Source organism: Siniperca chuatsi, linkage group LG2, assembly GCF_020085105.1.
Source record: "Siniperca chuatsi isolate FFG_IHB_CAS linkage group LG2, ASM2008510v1, whole genome shotgun sequence".
NCBI lineage: Eukaryota > Metazoa > Chordata > Actinopteri > Centrarchiformes > Sinipercidae > Siniperca > Siniperca chuatsi.
Window position 1 is genome coordinate 24721635 of NC_058043.1, and position 15424 is coordinate 24737058.

Here is a 15424-nt window from a genome sequence, read left to right on the forward strand (position 1 = left end):
TTGACATGACCTGAGGTCATCTACTGTATGTTTGGCCTGTTATCATGGGGAGTAAGAAAAGCGCTTTGTCTGGTAATAATGCAGGGTACAGAGTATAACTAGCATAACTAGAAGGTATGCAAGACATAAAATTGTCACTGTGGTATCTGTGTGTAGACACATTCTTCTGAGCAAAGTAACTCAAATAATACATGATGGAAACTTTGTACCTGCATGTGTTCCCCTCTTTTACATGCTGATGCATAAATGTGCACATGAATGAGTAAATATTTGTTTTCTTTAAAGCTGCACTAATCAATATTTTTGTATTAACGATGGATCAAATGACTACATGTAATGTGAAAAGGGTTGCTCAAAGAGACAAACGCACACAGAATTGTCAGCCAACTTTGTTCCCCTCAAGTCTATGGAGTACTTTAGCGTCTTTCAGCAATTTTTTTTTGGTTGTACGGTCCACAGCTTTACTGTTTGGTTCAGTCTCTCAACAATCTCGTTTTCAGCTGCAGGAGGCAGCTGCTTTTAGCAAAAAAGCTCTGATAAATCCTCTGTATGCTACCCGCCAGCACCAAATGACAGACAGACCAGGTTTGCGTCTTGTTGGTGAACATAGTGGAACACTCCAAACGAATGCTAATGTAACTCGATGTCCGGTGGATGTGTAAATAGACAACTAATTGCTAACACACACTTGTTTACAGCTTGTTGCTCTGCCCCCAAGTGGCCAAAAAAGCAAATCAGTTATTGGAGCTTTAAAGTACCATAAGGCATAACTTAATTGTTGATGATGCAGATATTAATAACTGCCATGTGTTAGGGAAAGACAAGTAATCATATAATTAAATAATATTCTATTAATAACCTTTCATTAATGTCTCAAGGCAATTATGAAGTAACATAGGCAACTCAAGTGCATTTAGTTAAAAAAGGTTAAAGTGTTGAAGTCACCATTTTGACTGTGAAATATGACTGAAAGTGATAGCAGAGCTTTTGGTGCTGGTCATGTGATCACCTCATTTGTATTTTCATGATTTATCTCTTCTTCGAAATGACAAGGTTATCTTAAGTCTCTTAATAGGTCATCCACCTTTTTAGTTTCACTACCTTGGCATGCTTGGAAAATAATATCCATAAATCAAAAGGCTCCAGCACCACCTGAACTTTAAAACTTGTTGGATATACTGAATAATAGTTCGTTCCAAGCAGAACGAGTATAAGCCTTCAACAGCCTTACTATGAGGCTGCTGTTGCCTCCAGACAAAACAACAATCTCACTGATGCCTTTGCACTCGGTCCCCCGCCACTGCAGCTTACACATATCGATCTCCTTAAACATGCTCATAAACTACCTTTAACACCTCTCGACTCTGAGGCTTACATAGTGCCAGGACTGGAGATTTTGTGGTTATCTAATAACCTCTTGGCAGCATCCTTCCCATCTCTCTCTCTAGATGACTGGTCAGTACTCACATCCCTATAGTGCCTCTTCTCTGATTTACTACTTCTGTTTCTCCCTATTTTAGCCCCATCCTCCTACCATCAGAATTAAAGTGGCTGCTCAACATATGGGCAAATAAATGCTCTTTGTTGCCATTACTGATATTAATCCCTCTGACACACACACACACACAAACCAACATACAATCTCAGGCACTCTACCCCTGAATGAACAAGGTAGGGCGGATGCAGCGAAAGACAAACAACAGACATGTAATGGATGTGTGTGAAAGGCTAGCATGTATGAGTCTTTCTGTCATGGTGGTGCTACTGGTTAAAAGATGTGTGTTTGTTTGTTGTTGCTGGCTTGATGGCCATGTGAGTAGTCTTCTGAACATGTGTGCATCTGATTTTATGTGTTTGCATGTGTCTTGTGTCTATGTGTGCGGTTCCAATTAAAAACAAAAACATGCGTTCTGTGCATTCTGTTATTCATTAAACATAATGATTTCATGGATAGCAGGTATGTGTGTAAGGGACATGACTGGGAAGCGAGTAAGCAATTGATATTCCCAAGAGTAAGTGGAAACTCTAAAGAAGAAAATGAGATCCCCGAGGACTGAGTTTACTGTGAGACAGGTCATCTTTGTGGATGCGCTCAGTGCAGAGCAATTCCTCTGTGGCGTGGAAATAATTTTAATACAAGGGGTCACATATATAGAAAATGTGAGTGGATGCTGGGCCTTTTACTTTTCATGGACACTTGTGCACTCACTGTGTTTTCATTTATACCTAAGCAGTCATTTGCACTAAGTTAAAACTTAGTGTAAACCTAGTTATATATTAACAATAAGTGTTAGATTATTAACAATAAGTTTAGATTATGCATCACGATAAATGAAAACATGTTGCATCACACAGACTTGCGTAGAGATTCGTTTTGACTAATTATTTAAATCCAGTATTGCAAGGTGTAACCGTTGTGTTGCTAACTGGCCCAACTGAGAAAGCTGAGAAACGTTAGCTGATATGTTACTTGTTTAGACTGAAGAGTAAAAGAAGGAATGGGATATGGTCGTTGCATCTGACATGACGCATGATTAAATTGCAGTTTAGTTGCCTTTTTAAATCTCATTTCATAAAAACTACACAATATACCTCAAATTACAAAATGTTATACCAATAACAGACTGAATCACCAGACACAGGCAGTTAGGTTAGCATAATGCTAATCCGATATTTCTTACTCATTCTGAACTGTATGAATACTACTAAGACTGAAACTCTGAGATATAAAGAAAACAAAGTCTTGCTTACACTTACAAAAGATTGGCAGTTTATCATATTGTTTGAACTGTTAATTTTGGAAGTTATGTTACACTTTGTAATGCTATAGAGGCGTCCTGTTTACATAGCTGATTACTTTTGATTGGACGGCGCCACAGATATTTCCTTGATAACCGATATACAGATATAAAGTCTTTACTAGCTATGACATACCTAATGTTTTGATGATGCATCCCTATTTAGTAAATAACTAGTTTGAAACTAGCTAGTGGTTACTAAAAACTTAAGAAGGAATTTACACAACACAGTTATCAATGTACATAATGAAATGTGAATTTTCATTATGTGTATTGATAACTGTAAAGTATTTTTAAAATTTCTTAAGTTTAGGACTTTACACACAAACTTAGTAATATATTTCTGAATAGATGGTGGAACCCAATCACGGTTGTTAAGTCAGTGCAAGAATGAGATACTGCCGAAAAACAACCCCTGTGATTTCTTGAAGTACAAATTAAAGTGCTGCCAATATCTAATATGCTAATATCTCGAAGAAATCAACTCTCTGGCTGAATAACTCTCCAATCCAACGGCCATTGTGTTGCCTTATTTTGAAGACAAGTTTTCCCAAACCCCAATAACACTCTCTCAAGTGGAAATACATTAGAGGATCTGTCTGGGACAATGCAGCTTGACAGACTGGAGAAGGAGGACCACATTCTTCTCTTTGTCCACAGCCTTTTGAAGGGATTACAATGTGAACCAGTCGAGGGAAGATCACTGCATATATTTACTATAGAAGTTGTTTAATAAGATTAGCTTTATTGTATCCTATCAGTCTCAGACATAAAGCTTTACTGGCTCATTCTTTGTACAATCTGATTATCCACTGATGCAATCTTAACAAGCCAAAGCCCTTGAAATCAAAGGAGTGAACCATACGGCAAGAGTCCATGAGAAGAGTGATGTTTTTGCCAACTTTTGAATATTCAAATGAGTTCTTAGAGCATGCAAATATGGATGGCCTGCGCAATGAGATGCTGTCCTCCGCACGGAATTCCTCCACATGACAGACGACCACAGTTTCGAAAAGCTACCATAGAGCCATGTTAGCAGCAGGGCTAGGGATGGCAATGTCAGTGTGTTGGTCGGTCAGTTTGGTCTAGACAACTGCTGGATGAATTGCAATGAGATTTTGTGCAGATATTCGTGGTTGTTTTACTATGTATTTGTCCAATACTTTGATCACCTGGAAAACTAATGCAGCCTCAGCTGTTCTTTGTGTTTATATTGATTAGGAAATGTTAGCATGCTAACACGCTAAACTGAGATGGTGAACATGGTAAACATGGTAAACAATACATCATTACTTACTAAATATCAGCATGATAGCATTATCCATGTGAGCACATTACCATGTTGATGTAGCATTTAGCTACATCAGCTCATTTTCTGATTTGGATTTGGAGGCTACAGAGAGCTGCATTGCTTAGCCTTGTTAACTGTTAAATGCGAAACAAAGTTCAGGGGTTGTTTGGGATGAATTGATGGCTGCCATGAGATTAAGCATATCAAACTGTGTGCCTTTCCAAATATCAAAAGAACAGAGACGGGAAATACATCTTAAATACATGAGATACTTTCCACTGAGCAGAAGGCCTCAGAGCAAAGTGGATCAGAGATCAGACTGATTAATCTCTTCATACGCTGAAAAATCTGACTGAATTTAATGGTTAATATGCAGAAGAAAATGTCTTCATCACTGTGACTATAGCTTGAGTCAGTCCCTCCAACTCTAAATAAATCCTGAGAAAGTTATTAGTAGGGAACAACATTTATGTGACTGCAACATGAAAGCATCGTGGCTTTCAGACTTTCAACATGTAAACACTCAGCAGCATGGTGATGACTCTGTCATACCATTAAAAAGATCAGCTTTTCACATATCCAGTCATCGCTCCCTCTCTGTCTCTCTACTGTGTCTCTGGGCAGGTAAAAAATAATCCTCATATCCAGCCTATTAGTCACAGAGGATTAGACCCCTGGCAGAGACGAGCAGAGATGGGAGGTGAGCAGAGAAAGAGAGACAGATTAAATGACTATGGTATTATGAGGTAATGTTCAGGGGCCCCAAGGAAAAGGGTCGTCCATGAAACTACTGATACATTTTGATGAATGAAAGTATTTCCAACATGAAATGTATTGCTTCACACTTATGCTGCATGTGCATGGCAAATAACTCAGCCTTTTACGCGTGGCTGCACTTCATGAGTTTGTATCTGTATGTATGTGAGGCCGAGAGCACGTGTTGTGTTTGTAAACAAATCCATCTCAGTCTTGTACTAACTCCCTGATGAATTGCAGACTCGAGCCAACTTTATTATCAGTGCGGATAGAGATCTCTCCAACCTCCAACCCTTTGAAAAGCTCATTTGAAAGTCAAGACTCATTTATCAGCTTTTGATCTAATTAAACAACCTTGAGCTTGGGATGAAAGCAGGGACCAGCCATTATCTGACTCCATTAGCCACAGGCGCGGCATAAAAAATCGCTCCCCATCCTTCACAACTTTAAGCCAACTTTCTCACTTTTTCTGCTCCTGCAGCAGCTGTTAAGATTGATTTTTGAAATTTGATCTTGCTTTCATGTCACCTTTTATTGCTTTGCTTTGGCCCGCTTTCCCACTGTTTTCTTCTTCTAACTCTCGCTTCATACCTCCTGAAACTTTTCACGCCATCATTGTTGACTTGTTTAGGCTTCTTAATTCCTGCCTCCACAGGTCAACTTTAAGATTATAACATGATCTGCTTTCCTTACGTCAACCTTTGATTCTGGCAAAGGGCTGTAAATTCTCAGCTCTGATTCGTTACTCCTTCTAACTTTTCCTAACCCCTGTGTGTGTTCACGTCAGGGATTGGCTCTTCTCCTCAAGCAGAATACTAGATCTTCCCTCTTCCCACCCTCAAGGGACTTCAGTGACAGACATGGAGACGTATGACCAGCCTGATGGAAGAAGATCAAGTTAAGGTCAGAACAAAAACTCAAAACTGGATCATGAATTATGTTCTCCTATTGGGAAAGTGAGAGTTTTGCATGAACACTGTGTGTGAGACCTCAGTGCAGTGTATGTATGATGCATGGGTTTCAAGTGGATTCATAGTTTGATATCAATAGCCTGAGTAAAAACATGTATCAATGTAGCCTGAGGTCAAAGATCTCTGGTTTCATCCAGAGACGTTTTCACATTGGAAAAGAATGACATGTGCCCCCTCTGCTGGTAGTTTTAGGTATTACAACATGAAACAATAAACCTGAGGAATAATGTGCTAAAGAGAAAATAATTAAAAAAAAGTGATAAATGTAAAAAAAAAAAAAAAAAATTCTGTTAAAAAAAAATTGCAATCCCTTTTGACAAATGCCTGTTACTGGTTTTACCAAATGACCTGACCCCAAGCATTAGTCATTACCATGCATAAGTACACTGCCACTAGCAGCCAATATATCTATAGCCTCTTGTGTTGATTGCTCATATCCAACCAATCCAGAGTGCCTAGTATATTCAGTAATCATTGAACACATCACAGGAGTCATTTTCAGTTGGCCTGCAGGCGTGTGGGAACATTACCATTGGGAAAATTAGGTGGGAGCAGTTTCCTAAGATGAGACATGATGAGGAGACCAATTAGGATGGAAAGACACATTGCAGTCCCTCAGTGACAAAAAGATACCATTGGAGGAAATGTACTGGTGGAGCGTAATTACCCATGTTTACTGTCCAGGCTATTTACTCTAATTTGCAATGCTTGCAAACAAGCTGTTAAAGGTAATGGGCCCTTGCCTTGTTCAGAAGAGTTAATAATACTAGTGTCATGTAATTACATGCACAATTCAACAGACTGTATCTTGACCTGACATCATGGTTTCATTTTGTGGGAATCAATAATGGAAATGAAAAAAATAGGTGTCTAATGGTAGACTGTCACTGAGTCAATCCATCATCTGTCAGTTTAGCGGGTTGGTAGGGTGCAGTGTTGGAAGAAGTATTCAGACCATTTACTTAAGTAAAAGTACCAATACCACAGTGTAAGAATACTCCATTAGAAGTAAGAGTCCTGCATTTAAAATCCCACTCAAGTAAAAGTAAAGACGTATTAGCAGCAAAATGTACTAGATTCTGCAGTAAAATGTTCCCTGAGTGATATATTATATTACTTTTTGGACTCTAATCCTCGCTTTTTTGGAAAATATTTGATCAGTCAAATAGTTACTGAAATGAAACCGTGTGAGAAGTTTAGAGAGGAAGTGTCTCTTCAGTGGAACTGTCAACAACTCATAGACATTTGACAAGGAAAATTGAACATTTGAAAATATGACAAGGAGCCCCAACAATTTCGTAAGAGGTCACAATTCAAAAAGGTTGGGAACCACTGGTTTAATCTTTAACAATGTGTTGTGTTTTATAAGCTCATCAATTGTTTGTTTTATGTAAAATCTTGATCTGCAAATTAACTAGTACAGTAACTGAGCTGTCAAATAAATGGAGTGGAGTGAAAAGTACAATATTTCCCTCTGAAATGTGGTGGAAGTATAAAGTAACATAAAATGGAAATACTTAATCAAAGTAAAAGTACCTGAAAATTGTGCTTAAGTACAGTACTTGATTAAATGTAATTACCTTCCACCACTGGCAGAATGTTGTCTTAGTTGTGTTCATGCATTTATAAAAGTTTATTAACCATCAATATCAGCTCCTTCAGGAACTGATATGCACCAGCACACACTTTTGTGAAGAAATGTGTTTAAAAATCATATTAGAACACTACATCTAGAGAAAGCTTTCCAAAGTTTTTATCCTTTTCTATCCTTGGGTATGAAGCGTCATAGACCAACAGAATGCTGTGTACAGTTCAGTGACATTACATCACATTAATTCACAGTATTAAGGTTTTCAAACCTATGACTACTATTTGCAAAAGTTGCTATATTCAGCTTTTATACACTATTTATAGCTGAGATAAAGAGTTAAGCTGATTGTTCTTGATCCCATATAATCCCAACAAATTTAAAATGGTAATGTAGATAATAACAGACATGTGAGTGTAATATTGCATAAATGCATAATGCACACTGATGCAGACGAATGATATGATTACCCACAATGAGACATTCAGCGCCACTGCAGGTCAGCATGCTGACAGGATAGACCGTTTTCTGGTTGATAATACATGCAAAGTGGCCTCTAATGCGCTGACCTTCCTCTTTTCTGATTTAAAAATCAATTAGTATGCATCGTGCCAGTCAGTACATTTTCAGTGAATTGGTTTGTCAGCAGAATTTGGATATTAACAGGCTGTGACCCTCAAATTGAGACTGCATAGCTTGTAATTAAGGAAAGGAGTTGATTGCAAACAATCAAAAATTCTGATTAGCTTGAATAGGAGACATGTCTGAAGCTTCCCCTTTATCATCATATTTAATTACTTATTAGATTACTATATTAGATTTATCATTTAATATGTTGTACATATACAAATGATTCCGAAATGATGGAGGCATGTTCACTGAAGCTGTAAAACATATACAAATGTGAGTAGTGCGTGCACACACACGTACTTACTCAATCACTCACTTTAATGCAAAAAATAATAATTTACCAGAAATATAATGACTCCAGATAATGAATGTAATTAATTTGCACAAACAAGCCTATATTATTCACAGTGTTATATGTAAATAGTGAATAGTGTTGGGATTTACAATGGTTAAAAGGGCACCAAACTGTGTAGGTGCAATCAATTAAATTTGGCTATCAAGATTATCAAGGATAATCATAAATAATAACTTTAATGAATAATATCCTCGGGGCACCACTCTTCTTAAAGAAGAGAAACGATGACCAATTAATTGATTCAGTCTCATAAAATACACTAAACTATCAATTTGGAAATCAGATTCGTAATTAAATTAATATCTATTACCAGAATTACCATCAATAGCTAGTGTGTTGAAGGATTTGGAACACAACATGGAAGAGGTTGGCAAATTACTCACTCTTCAGAAATCAGCATGATTATACACAAGCATTTATTTAAAAGATAAACAAAGCAAAAACACACAATGTGAAGTCTAACTCTAAATAGTAAACTACAGAACAAAGGGATGTGTGTGTGTGTGTGTGTGTGTGTGTGTGTGTGTGTGTGTGTGTGTGTGCATGTGCGTCCAAGATGGCTGCTTGGATCTAAGATGGCGTCAAACAAAAGAGTGTGTGTATGTTTCTTTGTTCTGCCTCCGTATGTCTTGTGAGAGCACATGGTCAGAACAAGAAAGCACATGCAGCGGGAGCTTTAAAGTTCCTCTCTGCCAGGTGTGGTTGTCTTTAAGGGCCAAACTAGAGGTGTATGTGTATGATCTGTTAGGATAACGGTGCCAAGTTAAAAGGAGTTAGTTAGCATGCAAAGACTGTCTGTGTGGAGCATAACATAAACTAACATCAAATTAGTGGTGGCTGAGAACTACGGTTATAATAAAAACCTCACGTTAACCATGGAGAAGATCACAAAAATAAAACCTCAATGAAAACACATCAATAACGTCACATGTACAAAAGTTAAACAGTCCTTTGCTCAGCTATATACACTGTTACTCTATCCTATGCCCAGTTCTTACGTTACCCGTCCGTGGGTTGTGTATGTGCCAGGTGGGGAAGAATTGCGGTCGGATGCAGTCTTTTGCTGTGCAGTGTCCGTTTATGCAGATTGGTGGAAGCTTGGCGCTAACTTCCTTAGCTGCTTTTAAAATTTTGCTGGCAGGCTTTGTGTAATAGTTGGCACTAAACTTTGTTGCAAAGATCTAGCAGGCCCTCGCGGCGCTGCTTTAAGATCAGAATTTGGTTCTGAAGGAAGGCAGGCACATGTGTTGCGGCCTAATCCTTTGTCCTTTTTTGGTAGGTCTGCTCCAAGGTAGGTCCGGGCATTGAGTGAGGAGCAGAGAAAGAGTGAGAACAAAGGGCCGTTGACCCCTTTTATTGACCTGGTGACATCTGGGTCACAGGTCAGAATGACCCATGGGTGCTGTAAGGCTGCGTTCAATGGCTTTCAGGATTGTGGGACAAAAGAGAATACAGTCTCCTAATAAAGGTCAGTTAAAAATCACACAAATGAATGAATTAATCTGTGGAGTCTAATTGACATAGCCATATGCACCTGGGTGGAAGCTCAGAGACATGCATCTTCATTTTACTCTTATTGAGTGGACTACCTCCTTGGAGACCACAATCCAGTGTGTAAGGATCCAGGATTTCAGGTCTGATAAGCTCCTGAGCAGCTCTGGAGCCCCCAGGGAGCTGCTCCCTCAACCTTCCTCTTTCCAACCCTGCACTGCCTCCATGTTACTGAGAGTGCTATCATTTGACATTGATTTCATAGTTGGAAATGTAAACTCTTGACTCTTTGAGATTTTATAATTTAATGTGGATGGTCAATTGTATACTGTTATTTGACAAATATTCTTCATGTTGGAGTGAAGCCCTAATCTTTTTATACTTAATGTATAATGTGGGTATCAAGTCTGTGGCCTTAAGTTTGTACTGTATTTGTTAATTGTTCATGTTAATGGCCATTTAGTTTAATGTCTTGTGTTTTTCCTTTCAGTGTTTTGGCAATTTGTAAGGCCATTTCCTTGGTTAATGTGTACGTGGTTGTAGGAACAGTGTGGTAAGTTAGCTGCAGTTTGTCCCTTGGTAATGTTTGTTGTTGTTGTGGCAAATAAGACCAGCATGTTACATTATTTTGTGAAATTTGACAGGGCTTGCAGGTTTCACTGATGCTAGATTGTCATCATGAAATGTGATTTTGATTGTTTTGGTTGCAGAGTTTTGTAGGGATTGGAGTGATTTGTCAGCTGTTCAACAAATGATATTGAGGAGTTTTGTCAAGAGGGTTTTGAGGGGTTTAAATGGGACCAGTTGCTTGCTGTGGCCAAAAGTTTTTAAGAAGAAATAGATTGCCATGCAAAAAAGTTGGGAAACCGTAGATGTCTTGTGGAAGCTTTACACTTTCAAACCAGGGAGAAAAATCAAACTAGATAACAGTGCAAGAACTCCAAGGGAAGTTGACCAGGGTTACATTAGAACAGAAGAAGTTGCAACATTTAAATTCCCGGTTGCAGATCAAGCATGAAACTTGCTTTGATATTAATCGTTGTTTGAGATTAATGGCCAAGTTTATTGCCACTGAAGCTGCTGTTTTCTTTGACTCTGATCTGGAGGTCAAAAAACAGGGAAAAGCCGTCATGATTGCTGATTTTTATGAGCTGACACATTGTGACCTGCCCTGGAGGGAGGTCTTGTAAACAGAAAAACAAGGTGGTAGAGGACAGCCAGACCTCACTACCATCCCTAGTGGGTTGTCAGTTCAGCTCCAGGATGGGTCAAAGATGATTTACTGATCCCTTTGTTTTGTCATTAATGCAAGAATGGCAACTGTGGCTTAGTGTTAGAGCGGGTTGTCTACCAATTGGAAGGTTGGCGGTTTGATCCCGGCTTCCCCCAGCCCACATGTTGAAGGGCTGTGCCTTCGGTGTGTGTGTGAATGATTTACTTTCTTTGAACTTATGGCACCCAATGATTTACTTTCTTTAAACTGATGTCACCCCATTCACATACTGATGGCGCCTGCCATCAGTATGTGAATATGATATGTAGTTGAAGCACTTTGAGTAGTCGGAAAAGACTAGAAAGGCACTATATAAGTACAGTTCATTTACATTTAAGAAGCCAGGTCATATTAAAACAATGGAAACTGCCAGGTTTAACACCATCAGGTTACAAGGGAACCAGAACCAGGTGCACAAGAAACATAAAATAGTGAGGAGGTCCTCAGAGACACAAGTACTTACCAGTCATCACTAATAAAGGGAATCCTAGATTCACTCTCTTATCCAAATAACAAACACAGCCACCTATATTATGCTATTTAGCTAGCCACTACCCTTTGCTACCCATTGTTAATCACAATACAGCAGTCATTTTAAAATCAAAAACTATGTTCTACAAATGAAGGCTGCGCTGTCTCAGTTTATATTGATGGAGGCAATTATCGCAAAGATGAATTGTAAAATTAGCATGCTAATGGGTTATTACCACACAATCAAGTACATTGGTCCCAAAAGACTTTCTTCCTACCAGTGGCTTGATGGGAACATTCCCATGTGTTCAAGGTGAACAATATATAATGCTTGACAACTGATAAATTAGAGGAATATGAATTATGAATGCAGGGTCAAAGAAGCTCCATAATATTTTGTCTTCATAAGAGTGGCTCAATCAGATTAGGCACATTTTACTGTAATATGTAAATATTTTCCAAAACGTGAGATGCAATGTGTATTTGAGAGTATAAAATAATTACTAACGGCAGATGACTCCACTTCAGATTGCCTAATCAAAGATTATCCATATGCCATACAAAGCACAATTTCAGTGTACCATTTAACCACTAGATGGCACTCTGATACTGTAGTAAAGCAGCCCAAGCTGTCCAGATGTTATTCAAATCTAAAGGTTAGCTTCTCCCTCAGTGCTCACTCTTTGCTGTTTGAAAGGTCATCATTTGCAAGCAGAGGACAATCTGATGTAACATTTATGTTGCTGAATCATAATTGTGGTCTGCAACAGGGTGTGGAGTTGATCACTATCACAGTTTGGATGATGCTCTAATTTTCAGACCCTCACAAAGTTCTCCAATGTAACCTGAAGGTGAATGTGGTGAGAAGAGGGCCATACTAATGTATACAGTGTCATCTCTCCTGTTGTGCTCAGATAAAAGGTCTCCTCTATGAGTGTTCCAGCAGCATGAAAAAACATTTTTCACATTCATGGTAACAATTTGTCTCCTGTGACTAAAAGCGTCACAGAGTGTCAGTGTGTCAGATTGGGGCCAGTGTATCAGCTCATGAAGGGATGAATCAAATGTCAGTGTGACAGGGAGCATTGGAGAACAGATCCATATTTCTATTAGGCTCCACAGACAGAACAGATAGGACCGGATTGCCAAGCATGTTTGTGCATATTTTTACTGTAATGCAGCTCCTTCGTCTTCATTGACCTACAGAGGAGGTGATAGAGATGCCCGCATGGAGTTCACACATATACGGACAGGTATACACACACATACATGCAACACACACTATCCCTGTCCTCCTCTCCCATTTGATGTTCATGTCCTGAATCAATCCATACAAACAGAATAGATCTGTACATGCTTTTGCCACAAGAGCCACTCCAAGACTTTTCATTCTGTCTGAGACAGGGGACTGGTATTATTGATCTGCAGCTGCCTGAAGGGAATGACTGCCAGTGAAGATGAAATCTACTTGTTCGCATCTGGTCCCTGTGCTGAGAGAGGCCTTTGGCAGAGTGAGAGCTCAGTCAACTGTGAGCTCTCAGACCCATGTGACACTGGTGGATATTGACTGAGCTGTGCACTCTGAGGTGTAGTAGTAGAATAGTAGTAGAATTATACTTGGTGTACCCCGGGTGAGGTTTAAGCCCAGTGTGGTCAAAAGAAAAATTATATGAGGATCATCAAGACTGTAGAGTTTTCATTTAAGGTGTACTAGTTGAAGTGTAAGCAGGGAGACTCTTACCAAACATGCCTTTTTCCATTTTAGTGTCCTTTTTAGTTTTTTATTCCTGTTTTACAAAATAAAAATCCTCAAGGATGATGAGTCACTGGGTTGTTTGGCAAATGTACATCTGGTTCACTTCCCCACTTCCGGTAAAGATCAGCCGCTTCCCTAAATTTTTCAGTAGGAAGTATTAGGGACAGTCCCAAACGGGGCTAGTGAATGGTGGTGAAGTGATCCAAACTGACCTTATTGTCCCCAATGACTCCAAGGTATTTAAAACGTTTCTCAACTACAACAGGTCTTTAGTGCCAATTATCAGCAATCATCATGAGTTGTTTTAATTCCCAGAACAAGACATACACCATACAGTCACACTAGGCAAAAGCAGGAAAGACAGTGTGTGTGTCAATGTCGCTTTCAAGTGTATATGTATGACAGAGAAATGAGAGAGAGTCTTAAAAGAGACAATGTCATGCATGAGAAAGCTGTACAGTGTTGCACGAGGCTTTGTGGAGCGTTAAAGCAGCACTGAGGCATCAACCACTAGACGGCAATAAGGCTTGGCAGGGATATCTGTCACTGCAGATACAAAGACAGAGTGGCATTAGTGGAGTCAACGAGGTGTGTGTGTGACTCACATCACACAAAAAATGTTCTCTAATGGGAAAAGAGCATATTATGCTATGCAAAAAAAAGGAAAAAGTCAAAGGAAATTCAGATTTTAGTGTTTGAGCTTTTTTGTCCTTTAAATGTAGTTGTTTTATCAGTCATGCATGAGAACCTCCCCCACACTCTTCTCCATCAGACCATCACCTATTGAATGTGTGTAATTCATCGGGTAGAAAAGTGTGTTTTAATAGAAAACATAAAAACAGCTATATGGTCAGTTATAAAGAAGTAAAACTTGGTGAAGCGATTCATCAAAGGGTAGGTACAGGATACTGCAAACAAAGCTCCCATGATTCATTTTGCAGCTCTTTGTGAAGTATTGTTGTTTTGGTGCTCTCACCTTCTCCTCCTCAGCATTTAGGCCATGACAAATGCAAGTGCCATCTGTGACTAGGAACCAGAGCAGCGAAAGGCCAGTCAGTTAATACCAGCGGCGGGAAGAAGTCAGCCCCACTAGTTGTGATGAATAGATACCATATCTCCTTTGAGATAATTTTGTGTAAGTTGCTTTCTGTGAGGAGACTGACTGTTCATTTTTTCCTGTTTTTACACCAGTCAGCACATTTCTTCAGAGAGGCTTGCTTCTGTCTCGGATCACACTCTCAGACACATTTTAAAAAAGATATTAGGATTTGTAAGGCTAAATATTAATACAAAAAGACTGACACACAGTAATAAGAGACCACATATTCACCACATGTTGTATTTTGTAATAACTTTTAAAATCTTAGTTTTTCATTCTTATTTTATTAAATACGCCATATATAAATAAGCATAATCATAATAATTATAAATTATTTTTCATTAATTCCCCTATAAGCTTTTATATTTATGCATTTATTAATTGATTAAAAAACACTGTGCTCCAATAGCTCAAATGGCAATGTTTATGTATAACACTGTACATGATTGTGAGGGACCAAGCAAGGCAGGCACAAGAGGCAGAATGCAAATTAAGGGTTTTGTTTACCCAAATTTCAATGTCCATGTGAAACAAATCACTTTAACTTGAATGTGAATGCACTTAACAGTTAACAGGACAAAGCAATGGAGCTCTTCAGGAGAACATTATAATAAAGGGATAACATTGGCATAAGCTGTAGAGAGTTTCTCAGTTTAATTCAAAATATTACTTTGCGCAGTATTATTTAACAAGACTAAAACATACTGCAACATACCTAACCATGAGTTAAACTGACTACAAACAAACCCTGAACAAGACTAAAAGAGTCTAGGTCTACATCCATGCTAGCGGGTATTAGGCTGTAGGCTATTAGGCTAAGCACAGCTGTGCTTTGTTCTAAATGCTAACATGCTCAAAATGACAGTCCCAACATGTTGACATTTAGCAGGTATGATGTTTACCATGTTCACCATCTTAGTTTAGCATGTTAGCTTGCTAATATTT

General features: G+C 38.7%; 1 long non-coding RNA gene across 1 annotated transcript; it reads left to right on the plus strand.

Moving 5' to 3' along the window:
* The first annotated feature begins 4829 nt into the window (after positions 1-4829).
* Positions 4830-14073, plus strand: LOC122863808. Its single transcript, XR_006375092.1, has 3 exons — positions 4830-5748; positions 12806-12877; positions 13029-14073. It is a non-coding gene; the product is annotated as an uncharacterized LOC122863808 (long non-coding RNA).
* The last annotated feature ends 1351 nt before the right edge of the window (positions 14074-15424 follow it).